The sequence below is a fragment of the Rutilus rutilus genome, assembly GCF_951802725.1.
Source record: "Rutilus rutilus genome assembly, chromosome: 20".
NCBI classification, from domain to species: domain Eukaryota; kingdom Metazoa; phylum Chordata; class Actinopteri; order Cypriniformes; family Leuciscidae; genus Rutilus; species Rutilus rutilus.
Window position 1 is genome coordinate 29,776,608 of NC_140225.1, and position 16,398 is coordinate 29,793,005.

Sequence of the window (16,398 nt, forward strand, 5' to 3'; positions counted from 1 at the left end):
GTCTTGGTCATTTTGGATTGGTCTTAAACATTGCTCACTCCAGTGTTTAATAATTCTTTCTTAGTGACGCTCATAATTCAGACTTTGGTGTCCCGATGCAGTCATTACATGTTTTAACTGAGCAGCAGGAGGACGCACGGCACAGGGTGTTTTAACCACACCAGAACGACACAAGTCAGTCGTCTCAACTTTCACTGACTAGTGAATGGGAACTGTATTTGTGTGTTGTATTGTGCTTTGTAGCAGATGCCACGTGGAGGTCAATGGTAAAACAGCAGGTAACAGGTGTGTGTGTGTGTGTGTGTGACGGCTGCTCTGACACCTGATATGTGTGTATGCAACACAATAAACATGCCAACCTGCTCCTTGGAAAGCCTCGTCACAAAGGATCCATCTTTCCATTGAGCAGTCGGGCTCTGTTTTGACCGAGCCACAGGTGATGTCTGGCTGTGTTGTGTAACCGGATCTGGCCAGCGTCAGGTAACTGTTCAAAAGATCCTTTTGGATGAAAATGATATGCCAGTCTTAAAGAAAAGTAGACATGTATGCCACCAGGGGTTAGTGTACGCAGTCTTTGACTCTTCTGATCTATATTATCAAACCGTTATTATAATCAAATCAGTGTATTTGATTATATTTCTAAGTTTTGTTGACTTCGCAAAGTTTAAACTTAAACTGATCATGCATCTAATAATGATACAGTCATATATGTAGATATCCATGGTTATATTACAGTAGCTACTTTTATGGGAGAAATTGCATTGCCTTAGACAAAGGATCAAAAAGACTTTAAAAACTAATATTGTGAAATACTTTTACACTATTTTCATGTAAATGTCAAAAATTATTCATCTCTGTAATGGTTAACAGCCATTACTCCAGTCTTCATTGTCACATGATCCTTCAGAAATCATTCTAATATGCTGATTTGCTGCTCAAGAAACATCTCTTACTATTATCAATGTTAAAAACTTTGTGATTGAAAAAAAATTGGAGAATGATTTAAAAAATAATGATATAACGGTAAAATTTTCTTAGGGTTTTTTTGTTTCTGAAGTGACTGTTTTTGCTAGTTTTTAGTGGAGTAAGTAAGTTCACGCAGGTGTGGACCATCACATTGTTACAGTGACGTTTGGCAGCCAACAAACTTCCATTTTGTTCATTTATTCATTAAAATAAATGCAACTTCGTTTGGTATTTTATCTGATGACGTTTTTTAATGGTGGTTTTACGCTTCTTTGACGAATCTGCGGTTTCAAACATGCAGTCACAGTAATGTAAGAAATACGCTCAGAATAGTTAGGACTATTTTAATGTTTACACGCAAGATGATTGACGTGTTCCGAAAAGTAACATTCATGAGGGGGAACTGGATGGATGGATGCCACTTTAATGGTGAGGAAACAGCAGGTATGTAAGTTATAGAGCTTAAACTTCAAGAGTTTATTTACATTTAAGTTTACTCTTGTAGCCTATTATTTTCGATGGTTTAGAGTTACTATGGTTGATCATGCATGTCTGTGTTCAGAAGCCTTTGAAAACCACACGAGGGCGCAGTTACTCCGTTTTCATGTGTCCCTCAGTCAGTAGTAAAGCAGGAACACTGGCTCCTCTACAGTATTTGATTTAATGTCCCCTTAATAGAGGCCAGTGTTTCCCAACCATGTCCCTCCAGGCGAGCTGATGACATGAATCAAGTGTGTTTGATTAGGAAGAGTTCAAATGTGTTGTGTTGGTGGGATACAAAAAATACCAAACTCGCCATTTTTTTTGCTTTGTCTTTTCTTTTATCTTATTACAATAAAGTTAACACATAGATTAATTTTAAATCATTTTGCTACTTTAGTTTGAGTGGATGTTTGCCTTTTTGGCTGGCTTCTAACATATAAAACTTTAAGAAATAATCCAGGTATTTCTTCATATATATATATTTATTTTTTACTCTGATGAAGCTCCATGCAAAACATGTTTTCTTAGTAATATTGTTTTAATTGGTGATCAATATTTATTTTATATATTTTTTTTCTGGTGTCTTCAATTTCACTTTAAATCCTATTTGGGATGAAACAGTTTTTTTGTGGGTTTTCTGAAACATCACATCCTAGTTGGTTAGATAAGAATCTTTCAATAGATTGTCAAAAATATCAAATTGAACGTCAGGTTGACATCCTTGTGTAAGACCCTACCTTACCTAACTGAGCAATGGATAACTCTTTATTTCCAGCATAAACTAGTTTTGTCATAATCAAGGTACAAGTTGAAGTGCCTGAGCATGCATAGGCATATATGCAAAATTATAATTATATGTACATTATATATATACAGTATGTGTGTGTGCGCATATGTATATATGTACATATCCTCCTTAAATTACAACACAAACATATTCGGTTTAAGGAGTCACAGAGTTCAAATTCAGAGCTGGCAAACTTTTATATAATTCTTCTTCACAAATAGAGCTATTTAACCCTCCACACAAATTCCCAGTGTAATCGGTGGGTTTATAAGCAATTATGGCTTTAGGAAAGGCCAAATTATGTTAAACCATCAGTCAAGCCATAATATCCTGTGGTCAAAAATATTATACATGCTACAACTTCAAATGCATCTGTAATGTATTATCAGCTAATGTTAGCTTATTAGCTTAGCCTACATAATAACATGATTAGAAATGTTTGCTAAGGCAAGCATAGTGTGCCCATGCATTGAAATATGAATAAACCCCCAACCCTTAGAATTAGCAATTTAGGTCAGTAAGTTACCACCTAGAAATTTTATAGCAATGTGCAAAAACCATTCAGGACATTTTAGCAATAATAACATATAATTCTGATGATGATAATAATAATAGCAATAAGGATTTAAGTTGATACTTGATGGAATTTTGAATTGTGTGTTGTTGTAATCCAGAGCTGTACAGACCTATCTTAAAGTCGTGATGTAACAGAAGTACTGTAGTAGGCGACAGATCTTATCTTCTTTATTGTGATGTACATCCGAGTGTAACGGATTACTGAAGAGAAACAAAAGTAGGGATGGACTCTTGTGAAAAAAGATGTACACTAGCATACTTTTAAATAAATAGCTAATATACTTAAGTGTAAACTGATTGTTAAGGTTGGACTAACTGCATATTATTTACAAATAAATGAAAATGTATTTGTTTACATATATATTAAATGCAATTAGTGGAATTTAAAGGGATAGTTCACCCAAAAATTCTAATTATGCCATTAATTACTCATCTGTTCCTCAATTATCAATCATGTTGTTTTTTTCTTAAATATATACTTTTAAGTTTTGAAGTAAACTACAAGTGCACTCAATACCAATTATTGCAGAAGTCCGACATACATTACTATGTAATTTCAGTGGAAGATTGAGTTATGACATTTTGAAAAAATAAGGTACAAAAAATAAATGAATAAAAACATATGCATGGATGAATAATTTACAATAACATCTATAACCGGGATGGGCAACTTTAGTCCTGCAGAGTTTTGCTGCAACCCTGAGAAAAGCTCACCTACCTTTAGCTTTTAGTAGAGCTGCAAGATCCTGAATGAATTGAAAATAATGATTTTACCACGATTCTGAAGAGAGAACTAAACAAAATAACATTTAAAAAATACAAATTTCAAAATAACATTAAAAAAACATTTCATTAATTTGTATGAATGATTCATTCGACTCGACTATAAGTGTGTTCGACTTGAAGCTGCGCTGTGCAGACCGATCAGTGTATGGCATCAAATTATCTCTAGAGCATCTTGAATGATTCAATGACAAATACATTTTTCAACAGTCACATGTCGCCACCTACTGGTACATGTGTGTTTGAATGGGGTTGAGCTAAACTCTTCAGGACAGTTGCCCTCCAGGACCAAAGTTACCCATCCCTGATCTATAACATGCATTTAGAAAATAGATAGGGTGACTTTCCATTTAATGCAGACTTTAAAGCTACACTGTGTGATATTTTCCCCCATCTAGCGGTGAAATTGTATATGACTACCCAGTGAATATTAGTTTCTGTTCCTTTCAATTTCGAGGGCGTTTTAACTCCTACGGTGGCCGTATTATTCCAAGATTAACATGGCTTCCGGTTCGACTTCGTCCAATTGCGCCTTTAAAACTATCACCTGTGATCCGTCGCAGCACAGATTTATGTTACAAGGTAAACAATACTTTTTCACCATTGACGCGAGGAAAAGTAACGCAAGGTATACTAGAGGTCGTTCTGGCGTTATGCACAACCATGCTATGGTTAGACAAGCAACTATAAAACTTCGAATTTACACAAATAGGCTGAATTACCTGTCGAGAAGACCGTTTTAAAATCTTTGCTCCTCATGAGCTCTTTCCATTTGGGAAAAGTTACTCCAGTATTGACTTTGGTCTTGCTGATTTGCCTGTCGCGTTGACGTTTTAATTCTCTCTTTCGCTTCCTTGCCAACTCTGCTACATGTCCTCGAAAATAGGCCATGATCCTCCATCAGCAATCTTTCAAATCTGCCGGCAGTCGCGAGTAATCTCCCCCTCGCATTCGTCTCTGTGTCACTGAGTGTAAAGCGCGAAAGGCGAAGCTTGAATTTACAGGCATGTCCCTCTTTGGCTAATGTAGTTTCAAGATGGAGGGGCAACATGGCGACCGGCATTCGAACCCCTCACCCGTATGTACTTTCAATGGCAGATTATAAACTTACGAGAATACTTTATTACTTGAAAGAAGTAAATATACATTGAGCACATATATTTTTGATAGTGTTTTTTGCTAAGAATCAACAAAAAAAAATTACACAGTGTAGCTTTAAGGAAACGCAACACTTTGGGTTACTCACACTCTGTGAGTACAACTGTGCGACCTGTGTCCAAACAAATGAGTAGTGGTTGTATTACCATATAGAGAATCAATATTTAAACAGCTAACCACATGGAATAGAAAACCCCATTACAAGCTTTAAATGAAAGGTTTTTCTCCTTGCATTCTGAGTGGACGATCATGTAACAAATACCCTCATACTTTCCCCCGTTTTCTGTTTTCATGCCTCTAAAACTGCTGCAACCGCAAAACAGCAGTGAAGCAACGGAGAGACTCATTCATATTTGAGCAGCGGCTTCGGCGCTCGAGCACCTGCCTCACACCTGTTATCCCGTCACAATAGAAATGGCTCGGCCTCTTTGCTTTCGGGACGTTGACACTGAGGTCAGTTTGTGCTGTTAAAAGCTGACACCAAGATGAACAAGCTAGTTATACCCAGTTGTTGATAGAATTGAATAAAGGCTATTTTTTTCATTCTTTATGCATTTGGACTAACAATAACGAAGAGCAAACCCTCTAGGGAGCAATATTGGTCGGTGAGGAGTGATGCTGCAGTTGTTCATGGCTGAAGTGGAACGCCGGCTGTTGCTTTAGGCCAAAACAAGGACTTGGAGAAGCCTCAATTGGAAAAAAAGTTGCTACAGATGCTCACTCTGATAGGATGGCCAGTGGCCACTAACTGTCCTGGGCTCCGTTCCAATATCTAGTGAGCTCCCTATATAGACACCAGTCTAAAGCCCAAAATATACTTTATTTTTTACGTTGAAGTTGTACGCATGTATACTCCTTTTGACGTGTATGTGTACGCGGGATAGACAACTTTTACTCATTCGCCACTGCATATTTGTAGCCCTGACATATCTGTTGTGAAGATATTCACGCATCTTTAGAAACTTTTAGGCTAGAGTTGTACAAATCTGGGTACTTTCTAACCTCTTTGCACAATCTCTCATCCATGTAACCATTCATTGTTGTTGTTGTTGCTTGTGTGTGTTTCTGTCTCTTCCACTTATTCAGTTTTTTTCACTGTTGCCACCCTGTGGACAAACTAATTAGTGCAAAAAAATTCAATGTGCATGTGCAACCTGTGCATACATAGTAAAAATCAGGTTGCGTGTGTACTGTGCTGATGACGAAATTCGTGCCACGCGCACTGTACACGGACCCTAGTGTACGTGTAGGAAGTGAAGTAGTTTACTTTGGGCTTAAGGTGTTTTCAGTGTCGCTCCATAGACAAAGGCTGTTCCAAAAGATAACAAGATACCATTTGGGCCAGATACCAAGTTTTGCAGAGAAGGCATTCCCAGATTGCATTGCTATGAACTCATTTGATCTAGTTATTACTTATCGCAGAATCTTGATGATACATTAGCCATGAATCTGCAGAGAAATCTCCACCAATCAGATAATCATGATCAAGAATCATGCTAAATATCTGTGTATATACACTCCATGGCCACTTTATAGGTACACCTGTTCAACTGCTCGTTAACACAAATATCTAATCAGCCAATCACATGGCAGCAACTCAATGCATTTAGGCATGTAGACACGATCAGTGTTCAAACTGAGCATCAGAATGGAGAAGAAAGGCGATTTAAGTGACTTTGAACGTGGGATGGTTGTTGGTAGACGGTCTGAGTATTTCAGAAACTGCTGATCTGGGATTTTCAAGCACAAACATCTCTAGAGTTTACAGAGAATGGTGCGTAAAAGAGAAAGTATCCAGAGAGCGGCAGTTCTGTGGGTGAAAATGCCTTGTTGATGTCAGAAGTCAGAGGAGAATGACCAGACTGGTTCAGCTGATAGAGAGGCAACACTAACTCAGATAACCACTTGTTAAAACCGAGGTCTGCAGAAGAGCGTCTCTGAACACACAACATGTGTGAACATGTTCCAACAACACGAACCTTGAAGCAAGAGCTACAGCAGCAGAACACACACTGGTGTCATTCCTGTCAGATGAGAACAGCAAACTGATGCTGAAGTTCACACAGACTCACCAAAATTGGACAATAGAAGATTGGAGAAATGTTGCCTGGTCTGATGAGTCTCGGTTTCTGCTGCAACATTCAGATGGTCGGGTCAGAATTTGGCGTAAACAACATGAAAGCATGGATCCATCCTGCCTTGAATCAGCGGTTCAGACTGTGGCTGGTGGTGTAATGGTTTAATGGTATTCTCTTGGCACACTTTTAGTGTATTGTTGCTGATCATGTCCATCCCTTCATGATCACAGTGCATCTGATGTCTTCCAGCAGGATAACAGGCCATCACAAAGCTCAAATCATCTCACACTGGTTTCTTGAACATGTTCACTAAACTCAAATGGCCTCCACAGTCGCCAGATCTCAATCCACTAGAGCAGCTTTGGGATGTGGAGGAACGGGAGATTCACATCATGGATGTGCAGCGACAAATCTGATACGATCATGTCAATATGGACTAAAATCTCTGAGGAATGTTTCCAGCACCTTGTTGAATCTGTGCCATGAAGAATTAAGGGGGTCCAACACGGTACTAGCGAGGTGTACCTATAGAGTGGCCAGTGAGTGAATGCATATTTTGCAATAAATGTAAAATACATCTTTAAATCAATATATTTATATGCATCTGTCATTTTTAATTTGTCATTTGCAATGCTTGTAGTTCTTTTCTTCACTAACAGTCTTGGAACCTAAAATAAAATAAAAAATTCAAAGTTTGTAATGTTGTGATTTATATTTTAGCTGTTTGGTTTTGTTCATGGCTTATGACACTTTTGGAACAGAGACCAAATTTTTCCTGATTTTGGGTGTTGAACCAACATATGGATATTTATTGGAGCTCCACTGCCAAGTTTATCCCTTAGGATACAATGTTTGACAACATAATATCATATCTCATTTAACTTTCCCTAAAAGGTATGGATTCATACACCTCGCAGTTCTTAACTTAACGTCACAGCCTAACAGGTCTGTGCCCTGTGATTGAAGACAGCATATGGACAATGCCCTCCCTTCCTGTTTCAAGGGAATGTTGTTCTGGCTGGGTGGACTCCTGGGAAGGGGAGCGTTACCTTTGACCTCTGGGAGAACTCATTTACTCTGACCCACAGTGAGAAGATGATGGGATCTGCAGAAAAGGATGCAGCTAACCAGCTGTCTCTGGCAACACACCGTAGTGCTATAGGAGGCCAATGATGGAGCGTTCCCCCTTCTGAGAGGAGCGAAAGAGACACATCCATTATCACCGCTCCTACTTTTATCCCACACCATTATACACTGAGATTCGCCACAAAAGCTCAGTTATTGATCGGTTCGGCTCTAAAGGAAACATCTGAAGAGCTGTAGGAAACTTTCACATGAAAAACTGGAGTGAATACTTGTCAAGTTTGGGCCTAGCACTGGGTGGAATGACGTTAAACAAAAATGTGTGTCAGCTGGTAGAGATGTTTCTAAACACACACACACACAGTAAATTAAAATGATGTCTTTTTAAAAAAAAAAATATGAGCCTCCCTAACAGTATAAGGACATTCAAGTCACATCACAAATGATTATATTATATTTCAATACTTTTGTTAAGCTTTCATGAGTAATCAGTACTTAAATGAGATAAGAACCTTTCATTTTTGTTAAGTATGTCTTTGGATTATATAAAAAATAACTATTACTTTCATTGATTTCATTAAATTTTCCACTAATTTTCCAATATATGCTACCATTACTTTAATATAAAATGACTCATGATTGAAGATTTTGCATGGGCCTGTTCGGGCGAATCCTCCATCATTGCCTGTTTTCCTCCATTTGATGCATCAAAAGGCTTTTAATGAGGTAATGTTACCCCCGTATGCCGTCGCCCCGTGCTTTACTGCTCCCTTTTGCTCGGGCATGACAGCTGTGGGACTGACATCACTTCCCAGCCCAGGTTAATGTGCTGAAGATGTAATTCAAGTAGCCAGTATTTACAGACTCAGGCACATCTTCCTGACCCGACACACATCCTGTGGGATCTCACCCTGCCTGATGTGTCAATAGGAAAAGGTGTTTGTAGAAATTTGAACTGTTTATGTAGAGTTGTGCCAAAATGGTCCTCTTGCTCAAAGTATGCATGTTATTGTTCGTCATGATTTATAAAAGTACGTCTTTGCCAGACGTTGCAGGGATAATAAATATTCATGGCAAAGTAAATATTTAAAAGATACAACATAACCTTATATGGCATATCTGAAAACAGAGGGTTTTTTAGAAGCAGATTATTTGGGAAGCGGTCTGGGATGTGAAGCCGTTTTGGCGCTCACTTCATCAAGTGCGTTCCAAACGGCTAACGTTACATAATGGCCCACAAGTGCCCTGCTCCCTCCAAAGTGCCCACTTCAAGGGCTCTGCCGTCTGCCCTTCGAAGGGAGTATGGCATAGGGGTCCCCTGGAAACATTTACGTTTTGTAAATTTGCAGCGCGTTTCTGTATTTGGTTGTGTTGTGAGTATTTGGAGCACACATGTGTTGTGAAGCTGATGAAGATGTTTTCGTAATTTGCGCGTGTTTTCTTCAGTTGCAGCGAGTTGAGCTCTCTTGGCCACTGTACACAACACTATTTTGTTAAAGCTACACTGTGGATTTTCTCCCATCTAGCGGTGAAATTGTTTATGACTACCAACTGAATATTACTTTCTAGCCCCTCCCATTCCGAGGGCGTTTTAACTCCTACGGCAGTCGCGAGTAATCTCCCCCTCGCATTCGTCACGGCGCCACTGAGTGTCAAAACGCGAAAGGCGAAGCTTGAATTTCCAGGTATGTCCCTCTTTGGCGAATGTATTTTCAAGATGGAGGTGCAACATGGCTGCCGCCATTCGAGCGACTCGCTCGTATGTATTCTAAATGGCAGATTCTACGCTTACGAGAATACTTGATTAGTTGGTAGAAGTAATTACACATTAATGAGCACATATCATTTTGAAAGAACAAAGTGTTTTTTGCAGAGTATCAACTTAAAAAATGACACAGTGTAGCTTTAAGTGACTAACATGACATAATCAGAGAGAGCTTTATTTGTAGTAACAGTAATGCACCATTTTCTCCACCATACAATGTTTTAAAATGAATTGCATGCCATTTAGCAACACAAGCTTTTATCAATATGATATTCTAATATCGATCTAGCTTACTGCAGTTTGCAACAAGTGTCTCATACAAGCCACCAAGTAACAGCACAGAGTAACATTAATGGTAACGTTAATATAACTCTCTGGTGCTCTTCGCAAATTTTACGTTTATTTTTATTTATTTTTATTTATTTTTACTTCATCGGAATCGTACAAAAACCTGGTAAAGGTTTTGGCACTTGCTATGTGAACACACACACACACACACAAAAAAAAAAAAAAAAAATGACGAATTTCATCTATCTAACTTTTGGTACTGTGGCCAAACAAAATCTTACTGAAAGCTCATTTATTGAGATATCAAGCTCAAATTTGGAACACAAATTGTTTAGATTTATGACTTTGATTTTCTTGTATTTTTAGAGTAAAATTTGTTTTTGAAAAAATGTATATTTCATATAAAAATTGAAAATAGTATTTTTGTGCATTTTTCATAAAAAATAAACATTTACACTTTATTTTATTTTATTCTACTTGCAGTGTAGTTACCCAAGAAAGCAGTGGTAATGGGCTTAGGTTAGGTTCAGGGTTAGGACCTAGTTATTACCCAGTTATTGCAATTGCTATAATAAGTACATAGTATGTACATGCAGAACAGGACTGTAAAATAAAGTGCTACCCAATAAGCATAAAATTCAGTCTTTTTTTTTTTCATCAAAAAGATCTTAATTTGTGTTCCAAAGATGAACGAAAGTCTTATAGGTTTTTTTTGTTTGTTTTGTTTGTTTTTCTCACTTTCACACTTATATTGTTTGAGCTCCTCTCTTCTAAATAATTCCACTCACTCTGCAAACCTCAGCAAGTATCTAAAGACAAGCAGCAAACACTTGCCAAAGAAAACACTTATGCCATTTAGTCCAATTACCCAATTTACCTTGCAAACAGCAATCCATCTTTCTCAATCACAGGTGTCAGACGTAACAGACTAAACACACTGATTCACACTGTTTTCTCTGAAATGTTTCAACCTTTTGAATTCAAGAACCACAGTGTGAGGTCAACCATAGGGTGCACATATTTGACTTAAATTATTTAAATTAAAATGTTTTAAAATAAGAAATTAAGCTATTATACTATATTTTACAATAGGTAATATATGTTATGGCACAAATATATAGTGAATTTCCCTTGTGAAATTCCCTTAGTTGGGGACACTTAATATTCAACAACATTATTGATCTGTCTGTACTGACAGTATTGGATGAGAGCTGAAATGAGCTGGACAATGACTTAATTTTTTTGCTTTAGAGATAAAATGAACTCATTTAATAATTGATGATCTTTACAAAAGAACTGAATCAACAGCCGAAATGCATAATTTTCCTGTTATCACTGTAAAGCTGCTTTGAAACTATCTGTATTGTATAAAGCGCTATAGAAATAAAGGTGACTTGACTTGAAAAAGAAGTACGCTTTAGCATAATTATACTTTTTACAGTAACAATATATTTAACTGAAAAATTAATGTAATATTTTTGGACAATTGCTTAATTAATGTTATTTACAATCAAATGAAAATGCATTTTTATTTACATTTATATTAAATGCAATTAGTTGAAATTAAACATTTTTTTTTTTAGTAGGACTTAAGTACATTTATATGCAATTTCATAATTACTTATATTGCCTTTGAAAGATGCTTACATATTTCAGTTAAAAAGTATAATCTAGTACATATGCTTTAGTATGATAGTCAACAGATGAAAATAAGTGTACTTCTTTAGAGCACGACAAATATTATAATTAAAATGTTTAAAATGTACTTTAAAGTAAAACTTTTTAATTTGACATTATTACAAAGTGCACTTTTTAAAAGTGTATTTAAGTGTGTTAAAACAGTCATGCAAATATATTATCTTTTGACTTTTATTACAATAATATTATCATATTGTCAAGTACAGTATTTTTAATGCACTTTTAGGATTTGAAATTTACTACAAGTTCACATTCAAAATATGTTAGCACATTTCTTTTTCACGGGGATCAGCACATCTGGAACGATGAACATCACTATCTTTGATCTGTTAGATGGATGGATGGATGGATGGATGGATGGATGGATGGATGGGTGGGTGGGTGGGTGGATGGATGGATGGATGGATGGATGGATGGATGGATGGATGGATGGATGGATGGATGGATGGATGGATGGATGGATGGATAGATAGATAGATAGATAGATAGATAGATAGATAGATAGATAGATAGATAGATAGATAGATAGATAGATAGATAGATAGATTGTATTTGCAGTATGCTGGTAACAGTATCAATATTAGTCATATTATGAGAACTGATTCATCAAGTTCATAATGAACTGAGGAACACGAGGCATCTAATCCCCGGCACATTTACAAAGGGCTCCCAGAACAGGCTCCCAGGGCCACTGCATGGATCGTGAGGGGCCATAGACAAGAGCTGGAGACCCACTGGGAGGAGAGAAAACATCGGCTGGCCCTGTCTGACACCAGGGGTCAGGAGGTCAACCTCAGCCACTGTAGGCAGCTTAGAAGAGCCCCCCCACAACACCCCCCACCCCCCCGCACCAGCGTGTTGAAGAGCGGGCAGCTGGCAGGTGTCAGGAGTTACAAAGGGCCATCTGTGCTCAGAGAACTGTCCCCACCGTTCCCTCGCCTGCTACTTCATTAAACTTTACACTTTATAAACCCAGCGAGCTGGCCAGAGCAAACTGACCAGAGTGTGGGACATATTCCAAAAGATCTTTTCCCCGGCATGCCCCACTTTGTCAGCCACTCACAAAACGTTTTTGTACTTTCGGTCGACAGCAGCAACCTAGTTAAAGTCCCCATGAAATCAAAATTGAAGTTTTTTTTTCGGCTTTTAGGATGCATATGTTAGCCTTAAGGTTATCTAAGATAGTGAGCTCCAAAACAATAGTAATGTTCACATTTAGAAGATATAAGCATTCAAAACTTACAGTCTCACTTTCGCTATTAAATGATTTTGATGACATCACTCTGCACTTCAGCTTCTCATCAGATTTTCTGTCCAATCAAATGCTCTCTAGAATCTGAAGCCCCTCCCCCTACATTATAAACAGACGCTGAAATCAGTCACTCTTCACACGTTTACTGTTTTCTACACGGTGAATGGCACATAGTGCACTATATAGGGGATAGGGAATGATTCAGACCGTGTAAATATGCTTTCCACTGGGGTGAATGAAGTCTGGTTTCACGTTAGTGTCACGCGAGACTGGGAGGAGAAACGGTTAGAGATTAGGAGGAAACGCGGCTTTATCAAGCTCAACAGCTCTTACCGAGCTGTGATAGAAATGAAACGCTATTGGCTGTTTTAAAAAAGGGGAGGAGCTGTTGGTTATGTCCTACCGTCACGGTCTTAATGCATTACGTAACTAGATTACTTTTAAATTTAAACATTAATATTTGAGTTACTTTTTTTTTTTTTTAAGTAATTACTTTTCAGTTTAATAAATTTGCTTTTTAAATAAATTTCTTCAAATTAAATTTAATTGTTTTTAAACTACTGAATTACAATTCTCTCCTCGATAACGTAGTCACTTAGACTCACGCACTCGTGTGTGTGCGGGAACAGTCAAAAACTACAAAAGATTACTTTCGGATTACTTTCGGGTTACTTTCGGATTACTTTCAACTTTAAATAAAAAGAGTTGCGCAGTAGGTAATACAACCTGTAATGTTAAGAGATATTTTGTATGTCATAAATAGCTCTAGGTAAAAAAGAAAAAAACACCCGTGAGGTCTGGAAGAGAGCAAGCCTGAGCCAGGTGAGAAAACGTAACGCAAAACTAACGTAACACTTTCCATAAAAAGTAACTAAGTAACCTTTTTTTTAAACTTTTTTAGGGAGTAACACAAAAGTGTAACATTACTTTAAAAGGAGCTTTTTCCAACATTGCTACTTTTTATAAATTCTTTTTAGATATGCCATCAAAGAAAAGATGTCAATATGCTCGCGATAGCTCCGGTGATATTATCACAGTGGCTTTCTCTAGTCTAGTTCAACACGGCGACTTCAGGCACGGTGCAAATTAGTGCAGGGAGACATTCATAATCACATAGAAAGGTGATAAAAATCACACGATTTCCTTTTGGTTGATTGAGCTGTTTACATGATGAGTCATCAATCCGAGATTTTGATGCATGTAAATTTAGGTTTCAAGATGAGGTTTGGTCGTTTTTTTTCAAAAACATAATTAGCTAATTCACTGTTCATACTGCTTAATTAGTTGATTAATTCAAAGTATTTTTGTCATTTATAATTTATTATTATTATTTTTATCAGCCGATCAATTTGTGGGCCACTTGAAAGTTTGAGAAACACTGATGTACAATATGAAAAATTAACATCCATTTTGAGATTTGCTAAAGATTCAGTTTAACAGTGTTATTAAATTATAAGTGTTTTTACAGTTTTCAGTAAAATGTTTACAGTTTTACATACAACTGTAGATTTTGGAAAAATAATGTAAATGTAGAAATACTGAATATAAGCATGCACAATTAAATATCCAATATCGACCAATATATTGACATCACTAGTATTGTTGTGAATAAATTGACTTTTTTGAACTGAAAGAATTAAAATTACAGACTTTTTGGAGCTGCCTGGATTTTTTTTTTTTAGGAGGGAGTTGAAACAGTTAAAAACAAGCCTGGATGGAAAGGGTGGTCTCAGGATATGAGAGGGAAATGGCCACAGTAAGGAAAGGCTCATTCTTTGCATTGTCAAATAGGAAATGGGCACAGATTCCAAGGAAACTGTCTTGTTCCTGACTAATAATTTGGGCAGACCCTCCTGTAATGGTGAAAATCCTTGTGCTGCTGTCTTCATATATAACAGTACATCCATGCACATCTTTGAGAGGTGACTGCATGCTGATCGTGTGTTTAGTGTGCATCTGTTTGTGAAAATGATCCAGAAAGGCTATTTTAGCAGCTTACAGGATGCCAATGACTTTCTAGGAAACTGCCTTGATGACCTACTAAACTGTAAAAAAAACAACAACATATTTTTGGTTTAACTTAAAAAAGTAAGTAACCTGGTTGCCTTAAATATTTTAAGTTCATTCAAATAAAATAAAAATTGAGTTAATACAATGAAGGAGATTGGTTTAATCACCACAGTGTTTAACAGTGTAATTATCTGCTTGATTAACCTGCATTAACCTACAATTTGACATACGGTTTTACTTTGTATCGCTTTATTATTCTTTTGTTCCCCTTTTGCCATGTATAAAAAAAAGAAAAGAAAAAAAGAGTGAAAAAAATATATAAAAACAGGTATAGACCTGACCCTGTAACTGAGATTGTAAACTCATTCATGATGTGCTTCCTCTCAGTAGAGTCTCAGTCAGAGATCTTGGAACGGTCTTGTTTGTCCCAGAGATTGGTAATAGTGGGAGTGTTCCTGTACAATTCCTCATTATCAAAGTCACAACATAGCCTACTTTTGTTTTCAGTTTTATTAAAAGCCAGTCTGTTCACTGAACTGAAAAAAAAAAGAAAAAAAAAAATCTTTAGACATAAAGGCCCTTGCACACTGAGTCTGAAATTCGCATCCAAAATTTTCGCACGTTAAAAAATAAATACGACCTCACGTTATGTCAATCACGCTTGCACACTGCCTCCGAAACTTTCGTCCGTCATAAACAATTCGGATCAGGTTCGATTTTCTGCGTTTTTCACATCCGTAGCAAGCATTTTGAATGGTGTTGCCACCGAATCACGAATATTCACGAATACGAAAATTTCGCAAATTTACTAAATGTAGATCAATACTCAGACAGCAACATAGTGTCGGCCCAGATCTGGCCCACATCTGGCTCACATCTGGTACGTGTGGAATGTTGCTGTCTGGGTATAACATTTCGAAGCTTTTTACAACTTAATATCACCATAAACATTTTTACTTAAGATTAAGGCTGTGCGATATGGACAAAAAAATGATTTAATGATTTTTTTAATCAATATTGCGATTCCAATTTTAATCACAGGTTTGAAACAATATTTTCTTTCACACTTATATCGATGGCATTTGCGGGCAACATTTCTTGTGTTTTCAACTGCAAAAACGCATTCTGCGTGAATGTTTTGCCGCAGCGATAGTTTGACAGTTCTTGCAAATTACCTGGCTCTGTGATACATCATCTCTCCTGTATCCCAAATATTCCCAAACCCCAGATTTTGATTTGTGTGTGTGTGTAGCATCCTTATCCTGCCCTGAATTCTCCTTCCCTGTTTCTGTGCTTTCTTCCATGTCGTAACCGTAAACCCACTCATTTTATTGCGATTTTGATCTAATTTATTTAGATTTTGTGAGCAGGATTGCTGAATAATTTTCAGACAGAACTCAATAGAGCGCAATACTGTTCTGCTTCATACAGTTCTGAGTATCTTTTAAAGTTTTGATGCCACTGGTCTGTA